This window comes from Strigops habroptila, chromosome 1 (genome assembly GCF_004027225.2).
Source record: "Strigops habroptila isolate Jane chromosome 1, bStrHab1.2.pri, whole genome shotgun sequence".
In the NCBI taxonomy this organism is placed as follows: Eukaryota; Metazoa; Chordata; class Aves; order Psittaciformes; family Psittacidae; genus Strigops; species Strigops habroptila.
In genome coordinates, this window is record NC_044277.2 from 44,001,305 (window position 1) to 44,016,590 (window position 15,286).

Genomic DNA, 15,286 nt, shown 5'->3' on the forward strand with positions numbered 1-15,286 from the left:
GGAGTTCCTACCTTGCATTAACCTCCTGAATAAAGGTCTTCTGTTTCTTAGATAGCTGTTGTCATAGGCAAGTGATGTCAGACAATGATAGAATAAAATGATTGTACTTAGATAGCAGTCAACCTGAGTAATATTTTAATTTTTACAAGCTTCTGTAATTAGGGGTAATAATTGACATGTTTTAATGAATTTGTATACTGTATTACTAAATGGATTTTTAGATTGCTTTTACTGTGGTTACTGTGCACTTATTTACATAAATTGAGTACATATCAGTTTGTCATTAGGGATCAAGGTCTTTTATTACTCTCTTTTTTAACTTTCTACTTAAAAAAATGTTCCATTCTGTATTGTGTCATTGTACAAGTGTGTTAGCAGGAACCCATATAAAAAGATACAGTTAGCTTTAAACAAGGAGTGAGGATGTCTAGAATTTTGTGTACCTGGAATTAAATCCATAGTTAAGACACTGGATGAGATAACCCTTTTTCCAAGCTTTATCCTGTGGTGTGAAGCAAATATGGCTATCTTAGTTGTAATGAGCTGTAGAAGGTTTCTCATATAAATGAGACTTAGGCCAGTTAGGGCTGCAAAAATAAGAAACCTCATCTGGAATGAAGTAAAAGATCATTGACTGTACATGAAGCACTAGTGTGATGTGTTCTCATTGACCTACCCTATATGAAATTCAAGTAACTTCATCCTGAATGTTTGAGAGTACTTGTTAGGCCCATTTTCTGGCAAAGCAAGGCCTATACTTGGTGGAATCAGCTTTCGTGAAGTTCTTGCTGCAGGGAATCTTTGGGTTTCGTAGTTAAATCATAGCTGCTCCTATGTCATTACCGTCTAGTTGTGAGGACGTAGCTGGAACACAAGGTGAAGGAAATGGGATCTGATCTCAGGTGCTGTTACAGGTTTTCAGACTTTTGGCAGCCTCGGGCTCTTACTCTTAAACTATGTCGTGTGATTAACCCAACTCAGTACAATTCCACAACTGGGAATATCCAAAGCACACATTTATGGTATCTCAATTCCTATCGTCCTCATGTAAACTCAGTTCCAACTGGGGATCTGCAGAAGCAAAATTTTCTTTTTTTATTTCTGCTAGCTCTGGAATTGAAATTTGTACTAGTCCATAAATGTAAGCCTGAAACATTGAATCAGCTCAGTCACTAGGACTTCAATTGCTGGGACATCACCGTGGAGCAGTCTAGACCCTGTATGTATGTTTTTCCTGCCAAACTTCAGAACTGCATGCCACCTTTGTAACAAGAACAAGATGCTTTTAGTACCAAAGTGAGGTTTCAGCTTTTTTCATTTTGTTGCACTCTATTAGTTCATGAACAGACAAATTCTTTTTCATCTAGGTTCATAGTTCATCAACTCATTGGCATATGAAGTGTGTGGTGTCTACACCACAGTAAGGAACTGCAAAACTTTTCAAAGGCCTCATCATCCTAAATTATTTCTGTATTTCAATTTAGTAGCTTCGTGCATATGCCAGAGAAAAAAAACCAAACAGATCCCAAAAAGAAATGGTACCTATGCAACCTTCTTTTTCAGTATTTATAAGTTTTAATAATCATTCAAATGCGACTATGTTCATAAGATGATTATCTGTCAGCAAAAGCATCTATCTTGATATTAATTCCATGCTCTTGATTACTAGGGATCTAGGGAAATTTGAGACACACTGGTGTCAGTAGTTTCATCTGAAGCTTCCTTTTACTTGCTTTTCTCAATAAAAGATGCATAATAATTGTGAATTGCAATAATATTAATAATAATTTATGGAACATGGTTAGACCACTTATCTTTAAGAAAAATAAATATTTTCTAAGAAAGACATAATTTTCAGTAGAAGGGTATAACCTGTCTTTTACCAGCTGAGGAAGTGTTCTTTTAAGATGTGAAAATATCTGCCTTTTTTGTTATGGAATTTCAATTCTAAAGTTTTATGCAATTGCTTAGAGCTTTGTATTTTACAATTCTTGTCTAAACTATTATTTATTCTATTTGCAGGGGAATTTGTTGTTTCCGGAATGTAACATTGTAAGGCTGGCAAGTTGTACAAAGTGCAATAATAACTTAACATGCTAAAAAATTCTTTACTGGGCCATAATGATTTCTTAGAAGACATTATAAAATCGTAAGGCAGTATAGACAGTTGAGAACGACCAACCAAACTCAGTAAGCAGTCCAACAAACAACCCAAAACTTGTGTTACTGGGGTTCATGACAGTGAAATTAAAGACACTATCAATTTAGGGCAGAGGAAGTCTTGTAGTAATTGTATTGAATTAGCTCTTGAAAGAGAAGCTAGTGAAGAATATAAGCATCAGTAGAGAAAGAACTGTGTTTAAAATCTTTCCTTTAAAATTTAATCATTAAAATCCTTAAAATTTAAGATATATCAAAGAAAGGCAGCTTTGATGAAAAATGAACATGTACTGTTAAAGAATTTCAAATGGATATGTGTTTAAGTTTATTGTTACAAGAATTACCGAGTGTATTGTCCCTTACTAGACTCATCAATGTATGTTTAAAAAAAGATTTTTGAGAAAACACACCCTTAATTAGATCACCATTCAGAAGCTGCGCTGAATCTAAAGGTGGAAATTTGTAGCTAAGCAACAACAGTGTTTTGTTGTGGACAGTGCATGACTAAGGTCACAAATGGTGACTTTTATCGTGTAGTTGGAAGGAGAAAAGATGTTCTGATTTTATATTAATAAATTGATATCAGTAGTTTAAGATCTGGAATCGTTGCACACAACCCCCAAATTTAGCATATCTAATAAAGTACAAAATTTGAAACCCTTTTTATTGAGGTGGAAATAGAGAAATATCTCCCACCATTCCTTGCCATTTTCTATAGTGGGTCAACTGTGGGTTCAATGTAGAACTAAACATTCCATCACACCACTTTGCTTTTTCTAGAGAAAAGCTGACTCAGAACCTGTTTTTAGCTCCGGCTTCAAAATGGGATCCTGCTAGCCTTCCAATTAAGAGTGTTGTGTCTAAAAGACATGGATAGGAGGTATTTAGGGTGTCTCCCTTTTCTCAATGAAGGGACCAGAGGTTTTGTTAAATTGCAAAGTAGCCATTTTCTGCTCTTTCTTTTGATTTTGAACATGAAATAAGGATGTGGGTGTTGATTGTTGTAGCTAGGAATAATAGGATTTTTAGGACCATACTTCTTAAGAGGTTGCCTGATTATATTGAAGACAATAATTTAAGTTATACCTGTTTCTGCAATGCAAATAAACACCATAAGAACACAAGGGGTTATTTCAACTCAATAAATTGCATATACCAGTATATTTTATTTTGGTACAAAACAAATTAAGCTGGTAGACATGAAGAAAAGAACACAATTCTTGTTGTGGATCCATCAGTTGTGGATGATCCTGTCTGCCTACTAAGAAAGAATGGGAAAATCTCCAGTATATTCTTTTTATATTTATTAATGGAAAATAATAATCTGTGTAGATGAATGATTTATCTGTCATATTTTCTAGCACTCCAGTTCCAGTGCTGGTAGTTAGATCATAACAAGTCTGTTAGTTGAGACTTGTGTATGTGACATATGTAATGCAAAACTGTCTAGTCATTCGCTAGTATTCTGTACTTCTACAGTCTTTAAGCATTTTCAGTGAGCCAAAATTTTCTATTATCAAAAATCAGTTAACTGCATGATTTACTCATGTTGATTTCAGTAGCTTAAATTTCCCAGCAAAATGTGTCCCTAAGAGGAATGAATGGTTAAATTAGCAGAAATAGCACTTTTGAGAAACCAAACAGGTGTAATTTGAATACACATTTAACTTAGACGTTAATAGCTGGGCAGAGCCATGCATTGTTAATAGAAATAGAAATCATCATTTAAATCTTATTTAACTCTGTTTAATTTGCCTTTGGCTTTTTAGCTAGAACATACCACCCCGCTTTGTTAAGGTATGTTGCTTTTTTTTTGGACTGATGGTAGACAAAATCTGTTACTACTTTTGATCATGTTAGAGATTACAGTAGTTGCAAAACATTTTGCATGTCAGTGGGCAGAGGGCTGTTCCAGTGCTGGTAAATAGTGGTTTAATAAGCATATCATTTTTCAGTAGGCAGTGAGTGGTACAAAGTAGTCAAATAAGAATTAAAAAGAGTTTGCCATTTTGGAAGTTTGGGGGTTGGACAGGATGCTTGAGATGATAGCAGACTTTATATAGATAGTAGATAAAACAAACAAAATGGACAAAAAAGCAGAAGATATCTTAAAGCAAAAAAAAAAAAATCAATTATCTTTTCTTGCCTAAAATCATAGAAGAATCCACAAATGAGTGTCTCAGGACTGTTTGCCCAATAGGTACAAATGACAGGTTTTTCAGGGGTCCTAATCTGACCTTGTTGTGAGTTAAGAATCCAGTTTTGTAAAAGGACCTGCATGAGCAGATTTTGCATGTGTCAGAGTGTATTTGAACAAAAAACTGCACTGGTAGTTCCTTCACTTAGAATTACAATGGTCATAAAAACACAAACAGGTTCTTCCTCAGGTTGATGTAGGTTTTGATAGGCATATCAATGGAAGCTCGAGTGGCTTGCTCATATCGCATGCCTTAGCAGATCTGATAAACATGGATTCTGTTACTGTAGACCGGAAGATTAAGAAGTCAGAAGGTTGGCTAGAAGTCTTCTATTCTTTTTCCACTAGAACCTGAAAATGCCTACTGACTTCACCGAGAAAATAATGGAAATCTAGATTCATTGTAAATATCCAAATTAGTTCAAAATTCAAGTTTAACCAATATGGAGTAAAGGGTTTTTTTTGTGGTAAGCATTTATCATTTAACAGTGATTTTTAACTTGATCTACAGTAAGCTTCACATAGGTAAAGTCATCTACAGAGTACTTAACAGAAGGTCAGGACCATGATGACTATTTCATGAATTTATCTACCTTCATTTTTTTTCAGAACATCTTTTAGCTATTGTAGAATAGGAAGACTTCATATCTCATCTCCAAAATATATACAGCTTCATTATCTTTGACAGAAACTTAGCTTTTAAGTAGGGTGTTTTTTTTCCTGTTTCTCTAATATTTTGCACATTTTGTTTATCTAGACCTAAATTGACTTTATCCCACAAAGATAGTTAAAGGCACAAGGAGTTCCCGAAATGAAGGTGAAGGGGTTTACTCTATTGCAAAGATCGCCATTTACAGTTACACTTATGCAGAAACATGTACTGATATTCCCTTCTTATCACTCCTAAAAGCTTTTCACACTTCAGTTTCCACAAATGCAATTGTTTTGGTGCAATAAGGTTTAGAAAAACCACTGTTGCATAGTGATATTCTTCTGCACTGGACAAGATGATACTCTTTTTTTAAAAACATACTGGATTACAAAACCTGTCAAAAATGAGGAGAAATGTTACACTTTGGATTTTTTTAAAGCAAATCTTGTAAGATATCAGGCATTCCTTAATTTAGCACAAATCCTCAACATATGTTTTAATGTATTTTACATTACATATTTCAAATGTAGTTGTTATTTAGGCTGTAGCTCTGTAACGAGATTTAATCCATGTGAATTATAAATTTAAAGAGTACCAAGTGCCTTAAAACCCTACATTTACGTTATAAATTTACGAAAGTAAAGCATGCAATTCTGCACACCAGCAACCTGAATAACAGACATTTTAGTGTTCATTTAATTAAAATATGAAATCTACATATCACAGAATAGATTCAGATGAATAAAACCTTTGTCATTCAGTTTAGAAGAATTTTAAGGGATTTATAATTAGAAAATATGTCATGGTTTAAGCCCAGCTGGTAACTCAGAACCACGCAGCTGCTCGCTCAAACTCCCGTTTCCCCTCCCCTCCGGGCGAGAAGGGGAGGAGAATCGAAAGAATGTAAACCCCAAGTGTTAAGAACAGTCCAGTAACTAAAGTATAATACAAAACTACCACTAATAATAATAATGATAAGGGAAATAACAAGGAGAGAGAATATAAAACTAAAAAGAGAAAGGTAAAATAACAATAAACACAAGTGATGCACAAAACAGTCATTCACCACCTGCCGACAGATACACAGCCTGACCCAAGCAGCGATCTGGGCCTTCCAGGTAACTCTCTCCAGTTTATATACTGGGCATGACGTGCTGTGGTATGGAATACCCCTTTGGCTAGTTTGGGTCACGTGTCATGTCTCTGCTTCCTCCCAGCTTCCCTTGCCCCTCTACACTGGCAGAGCATGAGAGACTGAAAAGTCCTTCATCAGAGTAAGCATTACTTAGCAACAACTAAAAACATTGGTGTGTTATCAGCATTGTTCTCAGACTAAAGCTGAAACACAGCACTGCACCAGTTACTAAGAAGGAGAAAAATAACTGTTACAGCTGAACCCACGACAAAATGAAATAGTTCCAGAAAAATTGAAATTTAAAATTAGTGTCTATTCAATACGGATATTTAGTGTACAACTTGCAATTTCTTGCTCTTCGTAATTAAAAAATGGAAAAGGTAGAGTCAAAGTAATTTTAATATCATAGAATCATAGAATGGTTTGGGTTGGAAAGAACCTTAAGATCATCTAGTTCCAACCCCCCTGCCATGAGCAGGGATGCCTCACACTAGACCATGTCACCCGAGACTCTGTCCAACCTGGCTTTGGACACTGCCTGGAATGGAGCATTTACCACTTCTTTGGGCAACCTGTTCCAGTGCCTCACCACCCTCACAGTAAAGAGCTTCTTCCTTATATTTAACCTAAACTTCCCCTGTTCCGGTTTGAACCCATCACCCTTACCCTGTCGCTACAGTCACTACAGTCCCTGATGAGGAGTCCCTCTCCAGCATCTTTGTAGGCCCCCTTCAGATCCTGGAAGGCTGCTATGAGGTCTCTCTTCTCCAGGCTGAACAGCCCTGACTTTTAGCCTGTCTAGGTGGCTACACCTGGGAGGTGCTCCAGCCCCCTTATCATCCTCATGGACCTCAAATGTATAAGTGTATTTTCTGTCATTTTAAATGTAAACTTGAATGTACTGTTATTCAATTTATAATCCTCGGAATGTACAGCACTAGTATATGCTCACAGGAAATCTGTAAGCTAACCCATAGCTACTTACTGTTCTTTAACAACTGAAATTCAATAAGCTGCATCTGTTCTGAATGATAGCAAGGTGGCTTTACCCTGGTCTGGTGAATGGTGTTTTGACATTTTGAATACTTTAAATCAAGTTAATGTTTTCTATGTTTTATTTATATATTTTTTATATTCTTTATACTTTATACTTTTGAAAACAGTTACATTTGCCACTAGAGCACAGCAATTACGTTCCCTTATTGATTTAATCACATATGTGTTTAGGATCAGACCACTTGGTCTGAATATTTTAATATATTTAAAATACATAAATAATCATGCAACACATATTGCCATTTATGTATTCATAAAATCAGTGTATATATACACCTGGGAAGTGGACTTTCCAGGACAGTTAGACTTCAGAACCTTCTACCTGTATGTATGGTATGGTTACAGAAACTCCCTTAGTTTTAACACTGGAAAACATTTAATGCTAGTCTTTTAAATCCACAATACTGTGAATTTTTCTTTCTGACTGCCTGAGTATATTTTCATAGTCTGTATTCTGACCTGTTTTCTCTAAAACCTCTTCTAACCTAGGGCTGCTTAAAGCTGTTGCAAAATAGCAAATGATATTCCTTAAATCAGCACAGCCATTCTCAAATGAAAATATGAATATTTTCCAATACAAAAATAATACTTTTTTTCCCATTGAACTGAAAACAGTTTATTATGTGTTATATAAATAATCTTCATAATTTTATAGCTGGATACCTAAGATCTAGTGGTTAGGTTTTGTTAATTGTGATGTTGATTAGCTATCCATAACAAATAGCCATTACCTGTATTCATACAGTATTTTTTTCTTAGATAGGTCTGAAATTCTATACTAAAGTTCTAGTGGGAAGAAAAGTAAAGGACTTCAGAAGTGTCTTTGATTTGTTCTAAATTTATTTAAAAGGAATATTTCAAATTTTCATGTAATGACTCGAGGTAGAAAGTTGTAAGTTACTCCTTTGATGTAAGTACAGATAAATCCGGCTATCTATTGTACCATTCTTCTGTAATTATTCTTACTCTCAATTGATTTCGTGCCAACAAATCTCTTGCAGATTGTCTAAGAGGACAAGATTGGTGATCAAATTTACAAGACCAGTAAAATGTGTGTAGAGCAATGAGATCTTCTGTTATTATCCGTACTATGCTATCTTTGTTCTTGATCAGAGATACAAAAAGAATATTTGTTTTATTGGCCGTAGAGTTTTCCATATTTTTTTCTTTCATCTTGGCTTTAGACACTAAAGACTAAGATAATGCTGTCTTCTATAACAGCTATGAAAACACCTGGCAGATTATTTGTAATTCTAATCAGTTTTTAAGCTATTGGCCTTCATTACACAGCCCACAGAGTGCTTGTGGCCCACAACATGTATAATTGTAACCCACCATAAATTAGTAGCATGGCCTCTATAATTTAGTGTTGCAGAAGCTATTGCTTATCCAAAAGAACATTGTTCTTATGAAAAGATGAGTTACCTCTAATATGTATACTAATTACTGAAAATTATTTTATGACAATTGGATGTCCTCAGCCAGTCATAACAAAGAAATGCTGTCAAGTTGCCAGGTCATAAACCTACTCCTTGGAGCTGAGGCACTGTCAGTAAGTAAGTTTATGTTTTGAATTGAGGTTGATTTTTTTTCTCAACTTTTTTTTGTGTATTTTATGGTTTTTTTGTGTATTTTGCTTTTCTGTTTCAGTTCCCTTTTCTGATCTAGTGCACTGTGTATGAGAACAAGTATGGATAATAAAAACTTCTGCTAATTTAAAGGTATTGGTGTAAATATATTAAGTAAATATTTTAAGATAACACTTACTATAATGTATTTATGTTATAAGCACTATTAGTAAGAACTGAAAGGATTCTCAGCTCTCCCTAATGTCGCATTTTCTTCAGTTTTAGAGATTTCTCATGTTTCATGAATCTCCCTAGCAGCAGAAGTTATTTTCAGCTGTGGTGGGAATAATTATTAAATACTTCCACTTTACATATGTATGCATGACCACTCTGTGCGTCATGGATGTGACAAAGTATTCCAGAGTCTAAATCTGATGTATTTTTTGTGATTGATTTCAGTCAGGTAGGGCTTTCTATATGAAATGTCTTATACATTTGCCTATGCAATCAAGACAAAATATTAATTTTTAAATTTAAATGAAAGCAGTTCCAGTTTGCTGTACCAATTGGCTTTCAAGGTTTTGCAGCAAAATGTAGATTTGTTTTATGGGTAGGTGCAATAGGCTGTTTTAAATGGTTTAACTGTTGATTGGAGGAAAGGATAGCAAAGTTGCTCTTTTGACTTCAGTGGGTTTGCCCAGAAGGCTTAAGAGGGAATGAGAACTATCTGTTTAGTTTTTGAAAGCCAAATTATAACTTTATTGCTCAATTTCAAATTGTGTCATTACCTTACTATAGTGCTGCAGTTGTGGCCAACCTAAGAGAGAGAGTGAGTCAATTTGTAGGGAAGGATACTTCATTCCCAGCCTGTTATGTCCATATTCATTCATGAATAAAACTTAGAATGCCTATCGTATCATTACATGTTTAGTGGCAATGTGATATGTCTCTGACTTTTGACCATCAGGAATGCATTTCTGGTGGTGGGATAGGAGACCGACTGTAAGACTGCTGGGTAGTAAAGTTGCAGGAGTAGGCTGTCAGATTACTTCATGTCCCCTACATCCCCACAGTTAAGGAGCACTTTGAAGCAAGTGTCAGATAGGTGTCAAGTTCCCAGAATGGTATTAAAACGTCTTTGCAGTTGAGGAGGGCTAAAAATCATAGACTCATTCAGGTTTAAAAAGACCTTGGGAGGTCTGTAGTCCAACCTCCTGCTCGAAACAGGGCAACACTGAATTCAAACCAAATTGCTTCTCCCTGGACCTTGTTTTTTTCTACATCTTCATGAATGTCAATTTGTAACTCTGAAAAAAAAAACAACCCAGCCTTCCTTTTTGCTGTGCCACAGGGCAATGTGCATTGCTTATGACTGACTATAAAACCCCAAGGTTGTTAACTGGAGTGGTTATTTTTTGTGGCTTATGTTGTCATACATCTGGATTGAACTGGAGCTGCTGAAAACTTTACTTAATTTAGACTAGTATAGATATTTCAAAGGCTGAATTGAGCATTATATAGGCACTTGCATATTATTCTGAGTATAACTCCAAAGAAATAAAATTAACATAAAGGATTCCTGATTTCTCTTTTTGTTACATTATTTGTTTAATTATTGTTATTGTTGGTAAAGTTAAAGAAGATTTACTAGTGTGAGACTGAACATGTTTTCACACTTTAAATTTTATTTTTTCAGACTTCTAATAAGTCTGATGTTAACTTTCTAGGGTTTTTCTTACATTTATTTAAAATAATTATTATTTGGCATGAACCTTATAGAGGACAGGATATGTAAAGTAAGACAAACTTCAAAAGCAAAATAAAATCACAAATGACATTTAGCGGTAAAACAGTGAAAGGGAATTGTCTGTAATTAGTTCACAGTTGGAGATTTGTTCATACTGCTTATTTTAGTTAAGTCTTTCATTGGGGAGAAAAGAACTATTTAACTTTCAGGATCCTTGGAGGGGAGAGAGCCTTATATATCTCTTAGACATGCCTTTCAAAATATTACTTTGATTTTTAGGTAGCCACACAGTATTATCTGTAAGTACAGAAATTGTCATTTTTAATCTATAAGGATTACCATTTGTATCGAAACTGATTTGGATTATTTTCAAAATAGAGCTACTTGAGAGAACTATAATGTCCATATCCCCCTGCTGTTACACTGAGAAACAAAGGGTTTATAGCACTGGAGCCTGTACTCTTGGCTTACCAGTATTCTAGAGTATTTGCTTCTGCTCAGCAGGTTCTGGGATACCCATCCTTAAAACCAGGCACTAATGCTGACTTTCATGTCTAATAAACAAAATATCTCTGTATCTAAATAGGCAAAGATATTTTGTACTCTGGCTTGTATGAGCTAAAACCCAAAACTTCATCCAAAACACTGAGCACTCATTCCAGGCGGCTGTCTTGCCACATCCAGGCATTGGATAGTGAGAAACTCAGAAGCCACAATCACTGGTTCTTTCTTCCCATAGTCAGGAAAGGGATTCCTATTGCTTTGTTTTCAAGTTGCCCTTCAATTTGCTTGTACAGCAGTGGTTGGGGGTTTTTAATCAGAAATTTTTCTTTTGCTCTGCTAGTAAATTTATGAGAATATAGTAGGGCAAAATTAACTGAAAGCTGGTTTACGTGAATTGAAGTTCTGAAGAATGGTAGAATTTGAAAAATAACACCTTATTAGTAATCTTGCTTAGTCAATTAGGAACTGGTATGTGTGGTATGTGCTGTTGGGATGAATAGTTGTATCCCATAGTATCCAAGAGTCAGTTACTTGCAGCAGTAAGTCTCTTTAGTTGCATTTAGTTGAAGACTGCCATGTAGTGAAGTTGAAAAACTTGTTCTGGTTTTCCCCTCCTTTTTGCTAAATGAAACCCTGACCACATTTTATAATAGAGCATATGTGCACCTGCAAATAAATATTTACTTCTCTTCTGAGAATAGAAATGTTTTGATCAGTTTGCCTTCTCTAGAACTATCCAAGATGAAAAGACGTTATCAAGATAGAAATTATTCTAATTCTGATTCACTTACAGGTGTCCCTCAATGATGACTAATATATTGAAGCCTGGAAATACTGATTTTTACTCCTAACATGATACTTACCGCCATAGATTTTAAAGTCACTTTAACTTTTTATCTTACTATCTTATCTGATAATTCATCTCTTAATGTTTTTTGAGATTTATTCTTCTTCTGAATACATAGACAAATTTAAAAAAAAAATGGTTTTTCATTCAAAGAAGACCATCACGGGTCATTTTGAGGTTTTCAGTGATGATCTTATGGATCCCGCAAGAATACGAAATATTTATAGCAAAGATAAACATTTATCTTGTACCTACGGTTCTAGACATGAAGCTCAAAATATCTTAACAAGTATTTTATTGGTCTTTAGCTTTCCCTTTGTTGTAACCAATTTTGATACAATTTTTGATGCAAATGAAGGTGGAAACACAGTATACATATGGAGGCAAGGTTTAATACTAATATTCTATCTTGACAGCAGCAATAAAAACTGGGAGGCTATGCCTCATTGTTTAGTGACAAAAATAATGAGTATTATTATCCATCTTTCTCTTCACCTTTCTTTGCATCTACATCTTGAGTACTGTGGGCTGAAAATTAAACTTAAAAATTAGATATTACCCAGAAACATAAAAGAATACTTTCTAACAAGTTCTGGATTGTAATTTTAATATATTAGACATTTAGTTTGAATTATTTTTTTTTAAATATTGAAATGGTGCTTGAATGGGGGGGGAGAAAACAAGCACCTATAGCTCTCATGATGTGATAGATGATATTTCAACAATCTAAATTATTGACACCACTAGTTTTGTAGGTAACCAGAAGTCCATAGTGTCAACATCCATAGGTACCAACCAAGGATGCTATATGCTTTCACTTTTAGTAACTTGAAAAAGCTTGTATTGTTTTTTTTTTTTTATCTGTACACTGCTGTAGAATACACCCATTCAAGAATCGCACTTTCAGCCTTCAATGGATGCCTGAAGGTGGCTACAGGTCTTGGTACCACTTCAGTTAAGAAAATCCATGTTTAGTTAAGGGTTCTTTTGATTCTTTGATGTATAAGAAGTTGTGTTACTTTCGTTCTTAAGAATGCTATGATGTCTTCTAACTCATACTAAATCCATCAACATAAAATATATTACCTGTTGTCTTCTAGCCTATAATGAACTTGAACACTAATATAATTTTTGCTAAAAATGTCTTGTCACATCTTACACCATCCTTGCATTGGTTTTGGTTTATCTTCCTTTTGTTGTGTTTTTTTTAACTTAAGAATAGTAAGAACTGGAGGCTCTGTTTGAAAAATGACAGAGGTAGTGACAGCTGAAGAAGAGAATTGTTGTAAAAAAAATACAGAAATCATAAGAATATGTATGTCATTTTGTGTTCTTACAGTTAGGTTGCAGCTATGCGATGGGCTAGCTCAGGGGGTAGAAAGTACCTCATTTACAAATTCTGAGCAATAGGATGAGTACTGAAAATTACATGGAGTTTTGGCAAATGGGGGGATATTTTTAGTCCCTAGAATGGGGAAAGAGTATTATTCCATCACTTTTTATCAAGAGTGTTTCCAAGCAATTAATTATACTGCTGTTCTTTGTTGTATTTTGAAAGAGTCTATTCTTTTCATGGATTATGGAAAAAATTTAAAAAGACTAAACTTCTGTATTTTTAACTGCCATTATTAATTGAGCACTTCTGATACCATATCCATTTTCTGTCATTTTAGTTAGTTATCTTGATAGATTGTAGTGAACTACTGGGGACAGGAAAAATACTTTTGTGTTACTACAGTATTTTTACACTAATTGTTTCTCAAGCTAAATGGTTTTTGAAGTCTTGTAATAAAGTAAAGGAAGTTTTTTTTTTTTATAAATAATGGATTAGGAAACATAATGAATATTGAAATTCTGTTGAAAGACCCTTTACTTATGCACTTGTACCAATTGCTAAATGTCAGTCAAAATTAGGATGCCTAACTGAAGAAACACAAAACTTTTAAACATAATTTTGTATTTTTACTAGTGCAAAAGAACTATCTGCCCAGAAAAGAAGCAAGGAAAAGAAATAAAATGAAACACATATATGATACTATCTCCAACTGTGCTAGAGGGAAGATGGAACATTGGGTACCCAATCTACCTTTTAGAGTTCATTTGTATTCACTGACTACATAATCAAAAGGAGGTGTAAATAAAGAACCTTAATTGAACAAATAATAGTTTGATTTGCTTGAATCTTACTCTGTCAGGACAGGTGCTTCTTTCAGCTTATCTACAAACCTCAAAAACTAATTATATTCTGATTGAATGTACTGAGGTAGAAATTAAGAACAGAGGGGAAGTTTCAGATAGATACTGATAATGTATATTTGCTATTTGTGCTTTTTGTAGCTTTGTTTCCAATTCTGTTACCAATTATTCCACTCTGTGCTTTGCTGGGATAAGGTCCGTTCATATTGCACTTTTGTCTAGTCATAATTGAGGTTATATAGTGGTCTATCAAACCTCAGATACTTGATTTCTTCAAGAAACTTGAGCTATGTTCGGGGTTGATTATTATACTCTTGCAGTCTTTACCATGCAACATGCATCATGGAATTCTTGCAGATAGGTTGCATGATGTTCAGGAAGAAAGCTGATTTCAGCTTTAACACAGGCAGTACTAGGCACCAAGATTGTGTAAAAATCTTTTTTTGCAGATAAAAACAGTGTTCCTTGGGCAAACAGCAGACAGTGGGAACATGGCTTTTGTCTGCCTGAATAGGACCATTAACGTATTTTAAACTGTGAAAGACAAAGAAATAAGCTTATAATGCACATGTCTGGGAATCTTAGGTGTAAAAAAGGATGAGAAAATTCTTCTGATGTATAACAGATACTGTCTAAATAATTTTGGGCAGAGTTAGAAAAAGTGGTTTCGTTCTAAGGGTGGTCCCTATTGCATAATTTCTCTTGTATTTGCTTAATTGTTAATAACTTACTTTGATTATTCAAGGAAAATGTAAGATGCTTAAGTGGACAAATTATAAAGGACATTTTTTTAGATTTCTGAAAATAAGAATATCTCTGATTTTGTCAAAAGGCAAATTTCCACCACTCTCTGCTAAGGATCTGATTACCAGACAACTCACTAATCTCTACTGAAGTAATGTGATGTATGCATTTCTTTCTCACTATTAGATCCCCTGCAGGAGATCATCAAAACACTTAGTTAATAGGACTCTATTCTAAATTAGTTTAGTTATTCTGAGATTTTAGTCTTGTCATTTCTCCCACTGGCTGATCCAGAAGCTCCAGGTTCAAGGTTGCCATCAAGTTCTCCATTCAAACCCCAAACCTTCAACTTTGACAGAGCTGATTTATTGTGTGTGGCTTAGCTGCAAAACATAGTGTTAGCAAGACATTCAGTAATTGTTTCTGGTCAGTCATAAGTCTTTCAAGAGGAAAACTTAGGCCCTGAAATGGAAGAAGTTT